The sequence below is a fragment of the Patagioenas fasciata genome, chromosome 1 (assembly GCF_037038585.1).
Source record: "Patagioenas fasciata isolate bPatFas1 chromosome 1, bPatFas1.hap1, whole genome shotgun sequence".
NCBI lineage: Eukaryota > Metazoa > Chordata > Aves > Columbiformes > Columbidae > Patagioenas > Patagioenas fasciata.
In genome coordinates this window covers 56,048,184-56,062,971 of record NC_092520.1, presented here as the reverse complement: position 1 = coordinate 56,062,971, position 14,788 = coordinate 56,048,184, and the positions used below count along the sequence as shown (strand labels likewise).

Sequence of the window (14,788 nt, the reverse complement as noted above, 5' to 3'; positions counted from 1 at the left end):
TAGATGACCTACGGCAACAGCGACATTTTGATATGTTCTGCAGTGGCAAAAAGAACCTCAAAACTATTTCTTGTATCAGTAACAGACTCTTCCCTAAGTAACTTCCCCCAAATACTAATACCAGCCAAATTCAACCTTGGTAGCTATGGTCTGCATTACAGCATAAAGTCAAGGCAGTTGCCAAGATTTTAAAACTAGGCACCTAAACCTATTCATGCATAATACCACTGATGCCGGCCTTTGCAAAATACCTCACTCACTCTCTCTCTATTAGGGCTGAAGTGATGGTAGAAAACATTATAAGTTACAAAAATAAACAGTAATGCCAAAATTCAAGTTACTAACTGAAAGCAGGCATGCTGTTCTGAAAGGACACCGCTAGGTTTAATTTTGTTTTTAAAAATACGCTTATCAGAAGAACTTTCAGTCCAGGATTTCACTTGTTTTAACTTCCTAGCACCCAGACATCCCAACATCTCCCTAACCGAGGAAAACTGGAGATAGACTGTGCACAGACATGAAAACAGACTGTTCTATTTTCATCATACATGCTGAGAGAAATATGAAATGAAAACACACCACAGAAGCAAGCCTATATTCAAGTTACACGTTAGAATTCAATCTTACCAAAATTAAGGTGGCTTCTGGAGGCCTCCCAGATCCCCTCTCTCCTTCCGCTGGTTGCACAAGGAATTTAAGCCACGTCTAAACTGTGAGATCGAAACACATGGGCTCAGGCACCCATCCAGTCTGCATCCTGACTTTATTTTGGGATGACACCAATTCCCCATCAGGATGAAAACTGAGTACACATGTACCGTTCCTTCACGCGGTGGTTCCAGTTGGGAAGGGTGATGAAGGCACTACCCAGAGGAGAGCTGCAGGACACTAAAACCAGGCTGAATGTTTGAGAGATATATCCCGGGTGCCATGGAGAGCTGAGCTGCCTCTGGACTGTAGCCTTATGCACTTAGCTTGAAATATATTTGACCAAATATAAACAACCACATCTCACTGAGTCATTCTACTCCCCCTCTCTCTTTATAGTCACTGAAGAGAAACAGGCATTTGTGGGCTGTGATTCATCCTATCCCAATGTAGCTATTCTAAGAGATTCCATCATATCCTAAAAGCATCTGTGTTTTTCTGTTGGTTATGTGAGACGGTCACCCTTAGGCTCCTTCTATCATGTCCTTCATTAAACAAGAGGTGAAATCTTACTACAGAAGACGCTTCACTGGGAGCATAAATATTTAGACACTTAAGTTACATACACTGGATACCACTTTCGATTTTCAAATTCATTTAAAATAACTAAAGACATTACCATATAGCTAAAGAACACCTGTATTTTGACAATGTGCAGTTACAGCTTTGGTGTAAATCCCCAGCTTGCCATAAGCATGTTCCAGCTATGTTGCTATATAAGCTACATAAGCTTGTTCTCTAAGCTATGCTGAACATGTTCCAGGTTTTTTTTTCCCCTTACTGAACATCCATCCTTGCACTCACTCAGGCTTTCTTCCTCTGAACAACTGATTGACATCAAATTAACCTAAGAGGAGTTAGACTGGGATCCTCCTCCTGATTTTCTTCTTGTGTTTAGAGGGGCATTTTCAGGGGAGAGAAGGTTGGTAAACCAACCAATATCTTGCTGACTCGGTCTATAAAAGCTAGGTAATGTAAACTGGTAATATAATAAGCCAGGTAAAATAAATTGGCAAATCACCTACAGTGCCTTACTCTTAGAATGCAGACTTATACAAAAGTTTTTTCAGGTAAGTGATGCTATTTTTCTTCATGACAGCTGAAAGAAAAAACCGTTTGCAGTTTGCTGATCTGAAATATCAAATCACAGAAGGATTAAAACATTAACATTTAAAGTTTAAGTCATCCAAACCTAGACATTTAGACCCTTCTGAGATGCCCTAGGAAAATGCTGTTGGCCTCCAGTGGCCACTGGTGGAAAGACTGGCTTACTGGTATGTCCTGGCTTACATCTGCCAGCCTCGTGCAGATGTCCCAGATATAAAACAGCCTAGTGTCATTTTAAATGCCATATATTTAGATACCTGTACCAGTCCAAAAATGTAAACCATTTCCCCAAAACATATCTGAATAGATCTTCCCAGCTCTTCTAGCAGAATGTAAAAGTGTTACCTACAAAGCAGAAACCTTTTATTTTCAACTGCTGAAGCCTACTCAGAATAGGTATTTTATGAATCACAAGGAATCACAGGGTAAAAGCACCAGCACTATTTAAGCCAGCAACATATATCAATTCAAGATAAATCCTTCCCTTTGCTAACCGACTTCACGTCCCTCTATTTTGTACAGCATCCACCAAAACCAGGGAATTATCTGATGGAAGTCTCTCAAGCCTCTCACTCCAGCTGAAATAAACACCAAATGTTTAAGCCTTCATAAAAACGTATTTTTGAATTCATGTGGTTACAAAGAATACTTTCCAATTGTGTCAAATTAAGAAGACAGCAAGTGTTGTACCCCTTAGCCTTCAATACACAGTTGGAAACAATACAAAGGTGTAAACTGCCACTACTCACTAATGCCTAAATTATCTTTAGCGAGACCCCTGTGTATTGGGAAGTTCTTCCACTGCTGATAAAAACATGCTCCTTCCTCCTCAGATCCCTCCATGACTAATTTCCTCCATCGCTATTGTTCTGGCCTCAGATTTGGAGTAACTCCTATTCAAACCCACAACAAGAGGAAACCATTTGATAAATCACCTTGTCAGAGAACCTACTAACCTCAGCCAGAAAGTCACGTGGGCTTAGGAAAACCCTCTTATGTTTCAGGGAGCAGAACTGTAGGATGCATGTACTAAATTTCTGCGCCTTATCCTGAGAACTTCTTGGCTTCCCATACTAGCCAACTACTGGGAAGACAAAGGAGCAAGATTTGTCCTCTAAAAAGTTTCTAATTTGCCAAAAATAATACTTCACATAACTACATGAGAGAAGTACTCCAATTACATTTTCTGCAGGTAAACCAAATATTTTTTTAATCTTCTACGAAGCTTCAGTTATCAGCTTCTAACTACCCCAGATCCTGCACATAATTCAAGCAATAGCTGCAAATAATAAATCTTCCAACCAGTGATATAATGAGGACTCTCTAATTATCCTTTAAATCCAAGAGCTCTTTTTCATTACTCAGTTATAAACCCAAAGGGAAAAAGATGCCACTGAAACTAAGCTACATTTTGAATTTTCCCATCTCCAATTAGAACAAAAATAATTCAACGTACTCCTTCTAATTTATTAATATTATCCTATTGGTTTTGCACACTACAGCAACACAAGTATTGCTATTTAAGAGGTGATGCTAGCTCCCATTTCCCTGCAAGCTGCCACTTAACAGCCTGAGTCTGCAGGGTAGATGCTCAGGGGCATGCAGCAAAATCAACAAGCAATCTCCACTATAAGCAGAGAAAACAGGCTCCAGGAGACCATGCAGAAAATGAGAACCAATTGGATAATTTTTGTTTTTTAAAATCAGTAAGAGTAGGATTCAATCTCTCACCCTTTTACAGCAATTAATGACCTATACATGTAAGAGGAAAGGACTCCATATAATTACCAAAGCGTTACTTTGGCAAGGAGGGAAGGCCTGGAGTACGTAAGTACAGGGTTTTATTTCTTTTTGTGAAGTATGGATGACAGGTAGAAGAAAACTATGCCAAGTGAACTGCTGGCAAGCAACTAGTCTTCTGGTTAGCAGGCAGCTGTTTTGTGAAGTCTATGAGTTTGTGTTCACATAGGCAAGCTTTTCTTTAAACATCAGACTTACAAGCATTCAAACAGTCATGAGTTTTGCACCAAATTTCCATTTTCACCTCAAAAGAGGTTGTTTTGTTCCAGCTTGCTCTCTTGACTACTGTGAAGTGCCAATGATACTTTTATTTGTATAATGTTTTCAAACATTACATATGGATCTTTGCCTAATTACTCTGCCACATAATACTGTGTATATGATCATGAACCTTAATTTTTCCCAGTTTCATGTAACAGACAGCAAAAAATAAGTAGCTGTATATACAGGCAGAAACAAGAATTGTTTTCACTGAGGAAAAATAAGCAAACAAATCAGGGTAAAGAAGGGGAAATAATAAGGTCCTGTGGCAGAAGCACTAGGTGTGGGATAAAACAGCATCCAAAAGCCTGACCTCTGACAACAGCATGTTTCAAGCAGTGCATGTCAAGATTTAATCCCGCCACCTCAAATACGAAGTAAATTACAGAAAGAATGCCTCAAAAATCAAAATGCACACAGGACTTCATTCACCAGAGTCCCGAAGACAGAACAGAGAGTTTGTTTGTAGGGAAAAGTCTGTAATGGAACAGCATTCAGCTTTCTAACATGGCGTACTTCACCTCTTCTGCATTTTTCTCTGACTCTCCCTCTCTCAAAAAAAAGGTGTAATAAAATTGACGAAGTCATTCATTTGGCTATTCCCCCTCATACCAACTCCAATAACGATAAAATACAAGCACTAATACATATTAGTAGAGCCAAATAAGATTAGAAGGCATCCTGTTTGTCACCTTTGGCGTACTTAAAGGTCATACTACACAAAGGGACTGCAGGGGAAAAGCTCACGATGAAGATTAAACACAACTTTTGCTGTGGGGAACATAGTCTTACAAACTTAAGATCATAAGGCAAATTTCACCACAGTCCACCTGCCCCCTTGGTGATTGCAATGGCATCTCATCCCCCAAATCCTTCTTCAGTAGGCCCACAAGGAGAGGTTTGCCTGTTTGGGCAGTACTGACCATCAGTTCTGCCCCTTCCTTCTGAGCTGTCTGAGACCAAAAGAAAACTGTTGACAAAAATAACCTGCAGGTCCTCAGATCATAAATACTTAGGCCAACAAAACTGATCACACTCACTGAGACATTATTGCATGAACTACAAAAGCTGTATTGAGCACATGAAATCGAGTTTATCACCAAGCATCCCACAGTAGCTGACCAGCTCAATTCAAAGTTGTATAAAAAGTTTTTATTTTGGGGATGATCTGGGCCAGTTTCCTAGAAATTTTGTTTGGAATAAACCTCTGGAGGTTACCTATTCCAGCGTCTGACCCAAAGCAAGACTATCACCAATAGAAGATGAGGTCAGCAGTAGCTTTGCCTTGATGAGTCCTGAAAAACTCTGAGGACAGATATTAGCTTCTCTGGATGACCTGCTGCAGTGCTGCACAACCCTTCTAATAACAAGATTTTCCCAACATCCAAGCTGAATCTCGAATGCAACTATTTCTTGTCATTGTCCTTTGCTGCTGTACGGCACAACTAAGTAGAGTTTGGCCCTAGCATCTTCATAACCATCCTGTAGTAGCTGTAAATAGCTGTAAACAGCTACTGGATTGTCCTTTAGACTCTTTCTCATCCAACTGAAGAAGCCCAGCTCCCTCAACCTAGACCCCTATTCATAATAGTAGCTTTTCACTGGATGTACACACAGCAACATGACTTCATCTGAGCTGGAAGTTCTGCCTTTGACAAATGCAGTGAACATGGGCTCAGTTCCCAATGGATGAATTAAAGAGACTTTGGTCTCTATCTTTTCCCTTCACTGTTGGCAGCATGTACAAGGGAATATCACACAGATGTTTTTGCATTTGCTTATTTTGTTTCTTCTTTTAACTGCTGACAGAAGGGTAAACACTTCAGATCCTGCACAGAAAGGTCCACAGAATTTTGGACCTTACTATTTCAGTCCTCTTGGAAATTTTGCATATTGAATGCACTTCTATTTTACAAAGATATCTACAAGCAAGCCATCTAACAAAAAACTGAAGCTATCAGTGCTTCCCTTCTAGAAGAGTTCTTTATAGGTCCTTCAAAACACAAAATTTGATGCAAACGCTTCCAGTTATGGCCATCTTCAAAGATCTCTTCTTGAGACAACAGAACTTCTAGTGCACCGGCAGCTCAAAAAAACCCAACAACCCAACCTTTATGGATATCGCATTCATTCTGCTCCTTTTTTCAGTCTATTACGCGGAAAGCAACAAAAAACTATGCCCCCACTGACAAAATCCTGCTGAAGTAAGCAAAGTGGAACTACAGCAGTTTCAGTCATTCCTCCTATTTAGAAAACTCATCATCTCAATCCTAAAAGCCTTCTGCACAGTTCTACACAAACCCACATTTCTCCCTTTCCAGTTTGCTTTCAGCAGCAGACTCCACCAAGGACTCAACAGCAGCAGGGACCAGCTCTAGCAGGCTTGGCACTACTAGCACCATATAAGAAAAAGCGCTTCAATCATCTTTGAAATCCGCAAAGAAGAATGAGGTAAGCTTTATAGAAACCGAGAACAATGCTGTGATAATCATGATAATCCTCCTGTCAGCCCCAGGGCCACCAACACAATTCAGATGACCAAACCTCTCTGCTGCTTCATGAAGGAGGAGAATTGAGCTCCACCCAGCTCTGGCCTCCTGTTATTGCCAAACTATTAAGAGGTCTCTTCATAGCTCTGAAAGCATATTGATTTTTCTTCCCCCTTCCCCTAATTCACACAACGGTGAGGACAGGTTATTTCCATGATCGACTGAAGCCATCGACACCAACTCTTTCTGCTGGAATGTGCCCTAATCTTACCAATACGGCTATTACACCTTCACCTTTCCTGTCCAGGCTCACCACTGCTCCCACAGCATGCCTATCTAGGTTTAACCATTCCCAGTATTCAAGAGCTTGAACCTCCAAAAAGAATCACAGGGCTCCCAAGCCTTTCCTGTGGCACCCAGCAATCCAAACGGCACAGCCCACTTCATCCCTTGAGGGATTTAAAAGGCACATAGATGAGGTTCTTAGGGACATGGTTTAGCACTAGAGTTAGGTTATGGTTGGACTCCATGATCTTGAGGGTCTCTTCCAATCAGAATTATTCTATGATTCTATGATCTGCCATGGTATAAACTGGAATGGGCTGTTCAATGAATTAGGAAAAGAACCAGAGAAATCAGATACCTTCTAAAATCTGCAGGTAGCAGAAGAAATGCACTCCACCACAAACAGGAAGCAAAGAGAATAAAGCATTATGAAATTAAGTTAATGAATTGAGTAACACAAGACCTACCTCTCACTGCCAACAGGCAATGCACAGTCCCAAGAGTGAAATACTTGATATGCATTGCATCACCCAAAGCTGTCTAAATGAGACCTAAATCCCATGTCTTTTTCTTCCCCATTCCTGATACCAAGTCAAAGACTCAGGCATAAGCAGATGGCAGGAAGCACTTCATTCACCTGTTCAAGCACTTCATTCATCTGTTCACGAAATCTAAGGTGCCTCTAGTAAGGCATTTTCATTAGATTTCATTAATCTGAAAAGCTAAAGCTAACATTTACTCGCTTTAAGACTACAATAAACGAATGGCTTTAGCATCGCTAACACTAACATCTTTTAACAGAGGGTAGCAAAATGCTCCAGAATTTGGGGAATTTCAACAAATATATTGGCAAGGCTGAACATGTTTAAGCCCCCAAAATCCATTTTTAACGTTCTGTATGAAAAGCCAGTTTCTTCATAGTCCCCTTGGCACCTTCATAGGTCTAACCTGTGGAGTTGATTGTATTTTGGACCTGACCCTGGACAGGTAAGGACCCTGAAGAGTAAGGATATCACAACACTGCTGCTGTTATGGAAAGAGCATCACCTCATTCAAGCAAGTGAAAGAATCTCCAGTTTCCCAGCAACTAGAGGAAGCTTCATTAGAGCAAAGACCAAGAAACTCCAAAATCTTCTCCAGCTCACAAACAGCCAGCAAGACAAGGGCCTGAGGTCTCAAGGAACCCCTGACTGGTACCGCCAGCAATGATAAAAAAACACAGTCAGCCCCTAACAACCACTGCTCCAGTAGCAAACCCCAAAATCATCTTGATGTTTTCGCATCTCAGAATATACTCACACAGAACAGAAATTCCAGATTTCAGGACGCCAAATGAAGGCCAGAATAATTATTTCTATCAGAGCCTATGCTAAGGCCTTCAATGCTCAGAGCATGATGCCCATACAGACAAAGAGCACTGCAAGGAAATGTTCTACTTTGTGAAAACCTTGTGCACACATGGAAAGCCCTCTCAGGTAACAAGAACACATTTCACCCATATCCACCAACACCCAGCTTACAAAACCCAACTTGAGTACATTTAGACATCCCTATACCTTAAAACACTTTTTTTCCTCTGAGACCTGTGAATTCAACCTGTACTACTTCCAGTCTTAAATCATAAACAAAATACTCAGAAGTTTCCTTCCTTCTTGAAAATGTAACAGTCCTACCATTGCTGAAGAAACTTGCCATGGATATATTGTCCACAGCAACCACTGACTGCTGCTAAATCTCCTGCTCCCGGTGAAGGTCAACAACAAAGCCAACTATCAGCTCGCTTAAATGGACCTCAACGCTATAGACCAGGGGGGCTCAACCTCCCAGACCTCCTCTTTCATACCATTAGGCATGAAATATTTGTCTGTCTCCATGGGGTTGGGGACATCTCACAAAGGCCCACAAAAATATTACAAATGACCTGGGGCCTTCCTGGATAAACTAAGAGCAATGAGAAAAGAAGCAGCAGTGGGAAGGTGCTCCCACATCACTCGATCCTTCCCCTGTAGAGACCTACACAGCTCAATTCCCTCTATACTACTCTCTAACACCAGCATCAAACCACCAGGTGAACCAGCCAGAAATAGTCTCAAATTCTTTCAGTGTGGAGACACAACAGACCTATTTATCCTTCAGCCTAAAACAGCTGAAGCATCATGAAAACAAGGAGGTGTAGCTGAATTTAAACCTAAACCTGGAATTCAGTGGTGAGCAGAGGAAAACACTGTTGAGAGTTTGCTGCCACAGACAGACCCTGGTCGTGTCACTTTAAGATACATGATCCCAACTGGTCATAGGTCACAAGTATTTCTGGACTTTACACTGACATGATACTTTCATACTGAAACATTACTCAATGCTGGGGTTGCTGTCTCAGCTCCATCTAGGCAAAGAGTGACCCGCATCTCCAGCGCACCGCAGGCAGACCGTGAAGCCTTCCAGCCTAGGAAATCTGATTGCTCCACAACATGCCATGTCTTTCCCTGCATACCATCACGCTCCACCATCTCCCAGGTTGCATCCTCACAGTGCTCAAACACCCACCTGCAATCTTATGGCTTCTCTGTGTTCCCAGCCCTAGGCAGCAAAAGCGCCACATTGGGCTCCACAAGGGAACAGTCCCTGGCAATCATCATCATCATCAGTCACCCAAAATGTCTGTGTGCACATGCACATCAGTATAAGCCGCTGAGCTACTCAACACAACAAATCTACTCCTCCTTCATGCCTGGAGTGGTTTGAGCCATACCGACTACATTTTTATTCCAAATTTAGTTGTGTTGCGATATTGCGTTTCTCTGAAGTTTTAAGTAAATCGATTCTGTAAAACCCAGTTACCACCAATAATGCAACCACAATGATCAAGACAGCAAAAAGCTCAGGGAAAATATCACCAGTAGGAAAAAAAAAAAAAATGTTGTTTTTAAAGGTTTATTCACCAGAAATGAGTGACTCGAAACTGAAAAGCATTTTGATCAACACTTTTCCTGACTTTCACTTCAATGACATTTTAATGAATACTTTCTAACTAAGTCTTCTTACGTAAAGTTGCAAATGAACGTGGGAGAATATTGAAAAAAGGTAATGGGGGAAAAAGAAAAAAGAAAACTCCATCATTCCATCAGGCATTTTATTTCTTGGATGCCTCTGAAAAAATGAATAATAATTCATCTGTGGAAAAGTGATCCAGCAAAGATTAAATTGGTAAAAGACATCTGGAAAGGAGTAATAAGCAGTCTGAATCATGATAGCGGGACATGAAGAAAGACACAGTGAGATCTTGAAGCCAATTAGGTTAGTTTGTAATTCTGCAAAGATGAAGGTAGCATGTTCACATCTGTCCCCAGTACTTCAGTCTCAGACAGCTAACAAAAAAATGCCAGAAAAAAATTCAGAAAAGCTCAGTAAACGCAATTGTAGGACTGGCTGGAGCCATCTAAAGTGAGATTTCGACCCTGATAACTTACAGTGTGAAAATACCTTCTTCGATAACATGTCCAATGTGGTTCATGGTTTTCTACTTTTGTTTTTACTGGCAGGTTGGACCAAATTCTGAAACCTTCCAGTAGAACCGCAATAAGACCTATGAGGGCCTATTAAAAGTGGGGAAAAAATGGCAACATAAACAAGCAAGCTGTTCATTCACCTAGCGTGGTACGCGTTCCAGTAAGAACATGCCAAACCTAAATAAATTAGGCTGTATAATTTTACTCAGCAGCGTAAGGACTAAATAATAATACAGTGTTGCTGAGATTCCAAGAGCTACCCAGAGGATGCAAAACCATCTAACACCATCAGGCAGCAAAGGGAATAGCAATGTAATATGCTTTTTCTTCTTCCTGCCATAAATTTTTAACAGGACTTATTCCAGTGTCTTGTAGCTGAGCTTTTAACCCAAGAAAAACCAAGACTAAGAAGGTTCCCAAAATGGCAGTCACATGCCACTGGTGGCAGGATTCACGTACCACTTTTGCTACGGTAGGTATACCACAGTTTAAGAATCCCTAAGTTAGTAGAAAAAGTAGTCTATTCAGTACCACATACTACAGTTCTAGAGGCTCTGTAACCAGCAGGGAAACTTACAGAGCAGCTGTAATAGAACAGATGAAAATTTCACCCACCAAGTGTTAGCTGCAAGTAGACTTTATTTTTAATCTTCTTACAGCAACTTTTTTTCTATAAAAGCCAAATTTAAGAAAATGATGCTTAAATGAAGATTTCAGCATCACAATCCCAAACACACCAGTGCCATAATAAATGATACAGGAGATAAGTTTCAGAGGGAAAGCGTGTTGAGGTGACACCTCATGTCACCCACCCATCTATCCACACACTGCAGAAGTACCACTCCTGTGGTGACAGGGATACCACAACAAAACAGCCCATCTCTTTGGCTACAGAAAAACATTACTGTATCGCCACCATCCTGCGAGCTACCTTGGACAGACTGACCGACCCTTACACTAACACAAATCACCACTGTAGCTCACTGCTTTTCACTTGCACTTTGATGAGTCAGAGCATACGCCAGCAACTACGGCAAGTGCCAAAGACTAACGTGCCCCAACTCGGAGCTCCAGCCTGGGTCAGAAGTTTTGTTGCTAAGATCCACAATGAGCAATTATCAGTTGGCACCCCCCAACTACCTTATCACAGAGGAGAAAAACCGCAGGGCTCTACCTGGGGTTCATACGCCCTCTAAGCGCGTACAAAGTTGACATTACACAAAAGGGCCTTGTCCATAGCAGGAAAAATTACATGCCTTCCAGCAGCAGTATCAGCTGTACTGGATGCATGCAAATAGCATTAATGCCAAATACAAGTTGGCATCACTGATGCTGAAGAAAACGTGGGTTTTTTTTTTTAAACATACTCAAAAACCATATGAAAGCAGCTTTCCACTAGTTCTTGACAGTAACTTTAGAGCATTTCCCAGAAGAGTTTAAATATGTATTTGGCCCTTAAGCCTACCAGAGGTACGTTTTTCATTTGTGCAGCGTGGCTCACACATGAAGGGAAAAGGGAAGACAGCTAAATCTGTGCGTATTTACCAAGGTATGAATACCACGTTAAAATCATGAGCACTAGGCCAAGTCACATGCTTAAAATTCATTATACTTCCGCTACTACCTACAAGTCCACACTGCTTTAAAAATCTACAAGTCTGAACAAGATACGTCAGTGTGACATGATCGCTTGAGTATATTAATCCCACATGGATATCCTCTGCAGCTGCATTAAAGGCACACAAGTTGCTCCATGCTACTGTTCAAACACATACTCAGCAACATTACCGCTGTGCCTGTTCCCCTACCAGCAGAAATGCAAACATGCCTAAAAGAAACGGAAAACAAAACATCTGGGAACAGAAGCCTATAGGCAATGTTCTCATAGCTCAAAAAAATGTATATATATTCCATGTAAACATAGATACACATATATACATATACAAGGAATAAATATATAGGGTTTCCGCACAAAGATAGTAGTAAGAAAAAAAAAAAAAACAACAACAAAAAAACCAGTTTCTGACAGTTTTTCCCTCCCGTCATGCTCACCTTCACGGGCGGTAATTCCCCTCACCCCCGCCAAAACCTGCCCAGCGTTCCCCTCTGCCCGCAGCGCTGAAGCCAGGGGCACAGAGGGGGCGATTGGGAAGCAGGCGCTGGGGCGGCCGCGGCCCCACGGAGCCCCTTTCCTCTCCCTTCCACAAGTCACAAGAACTTAACGCCCCGCTCGCCGCTGCCTCCCGCAAGCACGCCGGGCCGAATGCTGAGTTAACAAAACCATAAATCACCGCCGAACCAGATGCAATGGGCAGGCAGCAGCGCCCGCCGCCCCGCCGGCTCCCCCAGAGAGGTGAAGGGGAAACAAACGACGTGGGGGGAGGCACCCCAAACAAGTGCCGGACTCGGGGCGCCTTCCCGCGCCCTCGGCGGGGCGGCAGCAGCAGCAGAGGCCGAGGCGGGCTCGGGGACGGCCGCCGTTCGCCCAGGTGCGGCGGGACGGGCAGGAGCTCGGCCGGGGACGCTCCGGCGGCCGTTCCCCGCGCAGGGAGGCGCCGTGGGCCGCCGCCGCCAGGCTCCCCCGGGGCCGCCGGCACCGCCGCCGCGACTCCTCCCCGGGGCGGCGGAGAAACGAAACTCCCGCCGCCGCGGACCCGCGGCGTCCCAGCACGGCCCGGCCCCGCAGCGGAGGGGACACGGAGAAACCGCGGGACCCGCTGTCCCCGCGCCGTGTCCCCGCGGGGCGGGGGCGGCCGCCGGCGCGGGGACTCTGGTGGCGGCGGCGCAGGGGGCGGCTGCCTTACCTCGGAGCGGGGCGCGGAAGGGCGGCGGAGGTTGGGGGCGCGGGGTGGGGGGGGCACCCGCTTCTCCCACCCGGGCGAAGGCGGCTCCGCGCAGCAGCTTGTCACCTCTCCCACCGCGACAGCGGCGGCTCCTCGCGTAGGGGCAGTCGGGCCCCTCCCTGCCGGGGCCGAGCGCCGAACCGCACCGCCCCGCCGCACCGCCCCGGGGCCGGGCCGGGCCGGGCCCGCCCGCCGCAGCCCGCACCGTGTCCTCCCCCGCCGTCCCGCGGCGGCCAGCGCTGGGGCCCGGGCGCCGCCGAGGCTGCGGGCCGGCCCCGCGGTGTTTTGCCGAGAGCGCGGCCCGCCCTGAGAACAAACCCCAGCGTTTCCTCCGCAAAACAACGGGGGCGGGAGCGAGGAGGGATGCTGCGGAGGGGGCAAAATCCTGGCTTTGAGGCATGTTGTTGAGTTTCCCTTTTATTTCTGGAGCCATGGATTGTCACCATTACTGCAGGCGATTTTCTGGAGGAAACAAACGCATGGTTTGGCTCCCAGGGCTCATTCTTCCCAGATTTTGACCCGAATTCATGAACAGTTTCTGTTGCCCAGAAGTGACGTTCACAGGCAAAAAAGCAGCAGCCAGCGCAGGCCTGCAGTGCCCCTCGGCCCCCATCCTCCTGCAAGCCACTCTCCGTGGCACCTTTCCCTGAAAATCAGAGAATATCCCCAGCCAGAGGGAGGGGGGGAGCTGCAGTGGCTCCCGGTTTGCCTTCAGCACATCCCTCTGTGCTCTTGCTCTGCCAGATGAAACTAAAGGCGGGGTTCAGCAGAGCGGTGAGGGCACTCCTGACTCCGGCCGGGCATCCCCTTGACCCCCACCATCTCAGCTACCCCCTGCTCTGTGGGCTGGAAGGGCTGAAGCCTCATCTGACAAACCTCAGAATTTGTTTCCAGGCAGTTTAAGTCCCTGAACAGCCTCTCCAGAAAGTCAGGCAACAAGGAGATGGTCAGGCATGGCCAGGAGTGGATCTAAACTGCTGCAGCATCACGTTGGGGTAGGGGGGGGAGCATCAGGAAGCATTTGCACTTCAATTTCGACTAAATTCTGTCCCTGAGGTCTTTTGCAAGAATCAGTAACTGAAGTTTCGGATTTCTGCTACTGCAAAATGTATTAGTTTTGAGAAAGAAAGTGAACCTTTCAACTTAGCCACCTCCTTTGGCAACTAGAGGCTGAAAAAGAGACACAAAGAAAATACATTTTTCTCCTCTTTTCTTTTCTTTTCTTTTCTTTTCTTTTCTTTTCTTTTCTTTTCTTTTCTTTTCTTTTCTTTTCTTTTCTTTTCTTTTCTTTTCTTTTCCTTTTCTTTTTTATTTTCTTTTATTTTCTTTTCTTTGTTTTTTCCTTTTTCCTTTTCCTTTTTCCTTTTCCTTTTTCCTTTTCCTTTTTCCTTTTCCTTTTTCCTTTTCCTTTTTCCTTTTCCTTTTTCCTTTTCCTTTTTCCTTTTCCTTTTTTCTTTTTTCTCTTTTCTTTTTCCTTTTTTCTTTTTTCTTTTTTCTTTTTCTCTTTTCTTTCTCTTTTCTTTCTTTTTCTTTTCTTTCTCTTTTTCATTTATTTTTTCTTATTTTTCTTTTTTTTCCTTTTCTTTCTTTTTTCTTTTCTCTTTTACAGAAATGAGCAGAGTGATGAATTAATATTTTAAGGCTAATTGGAAACCAGTTCTAACCAGTCTGTTCAAGGCACCCCCGTGGATAAAGGTGTTTGAATATAACAAGTGAGAAAAGGTATGCTAATATTGCTTTACTTTGAAAGGGAAATATAATAAATGGAATAAATACAAAGCCCAGCCAG

General features: G+C 43.9%; 1 protein-coding gene across 9 annotated transcripts in view; it reads right to left on the bottom strand.

Annotated features, from left to right (window-relative positions):
• The window catches only part of MBNL2 (muscleblind like splicing regulator 2), a 111,772-nt gene extending 98,636 nt beyond the window's left edge, over positions 1-13,136 (bottom strand). For 6 of the 9 annotated variants that reach the window (XM_065829755.2, XM_065829748.2, XM_065829745.2 and 3 more), the window contains exon 1: positions 12,961-13,087. The gene's annotated coding sequence lies outside the window, so the exon portion shown is untranslated. Of the gene's footprint in view, positions 1-12,208; positions 12,381-12,960 lie in introns of those variants that run through there. The other 3 variants (XM_071806837.1, XM_071806832.1, XM_071806789.1) reach the window with 3 other exon arrangements.
• Positions 13,137-14,788: the final 1,652 nt, after the last annotated feature.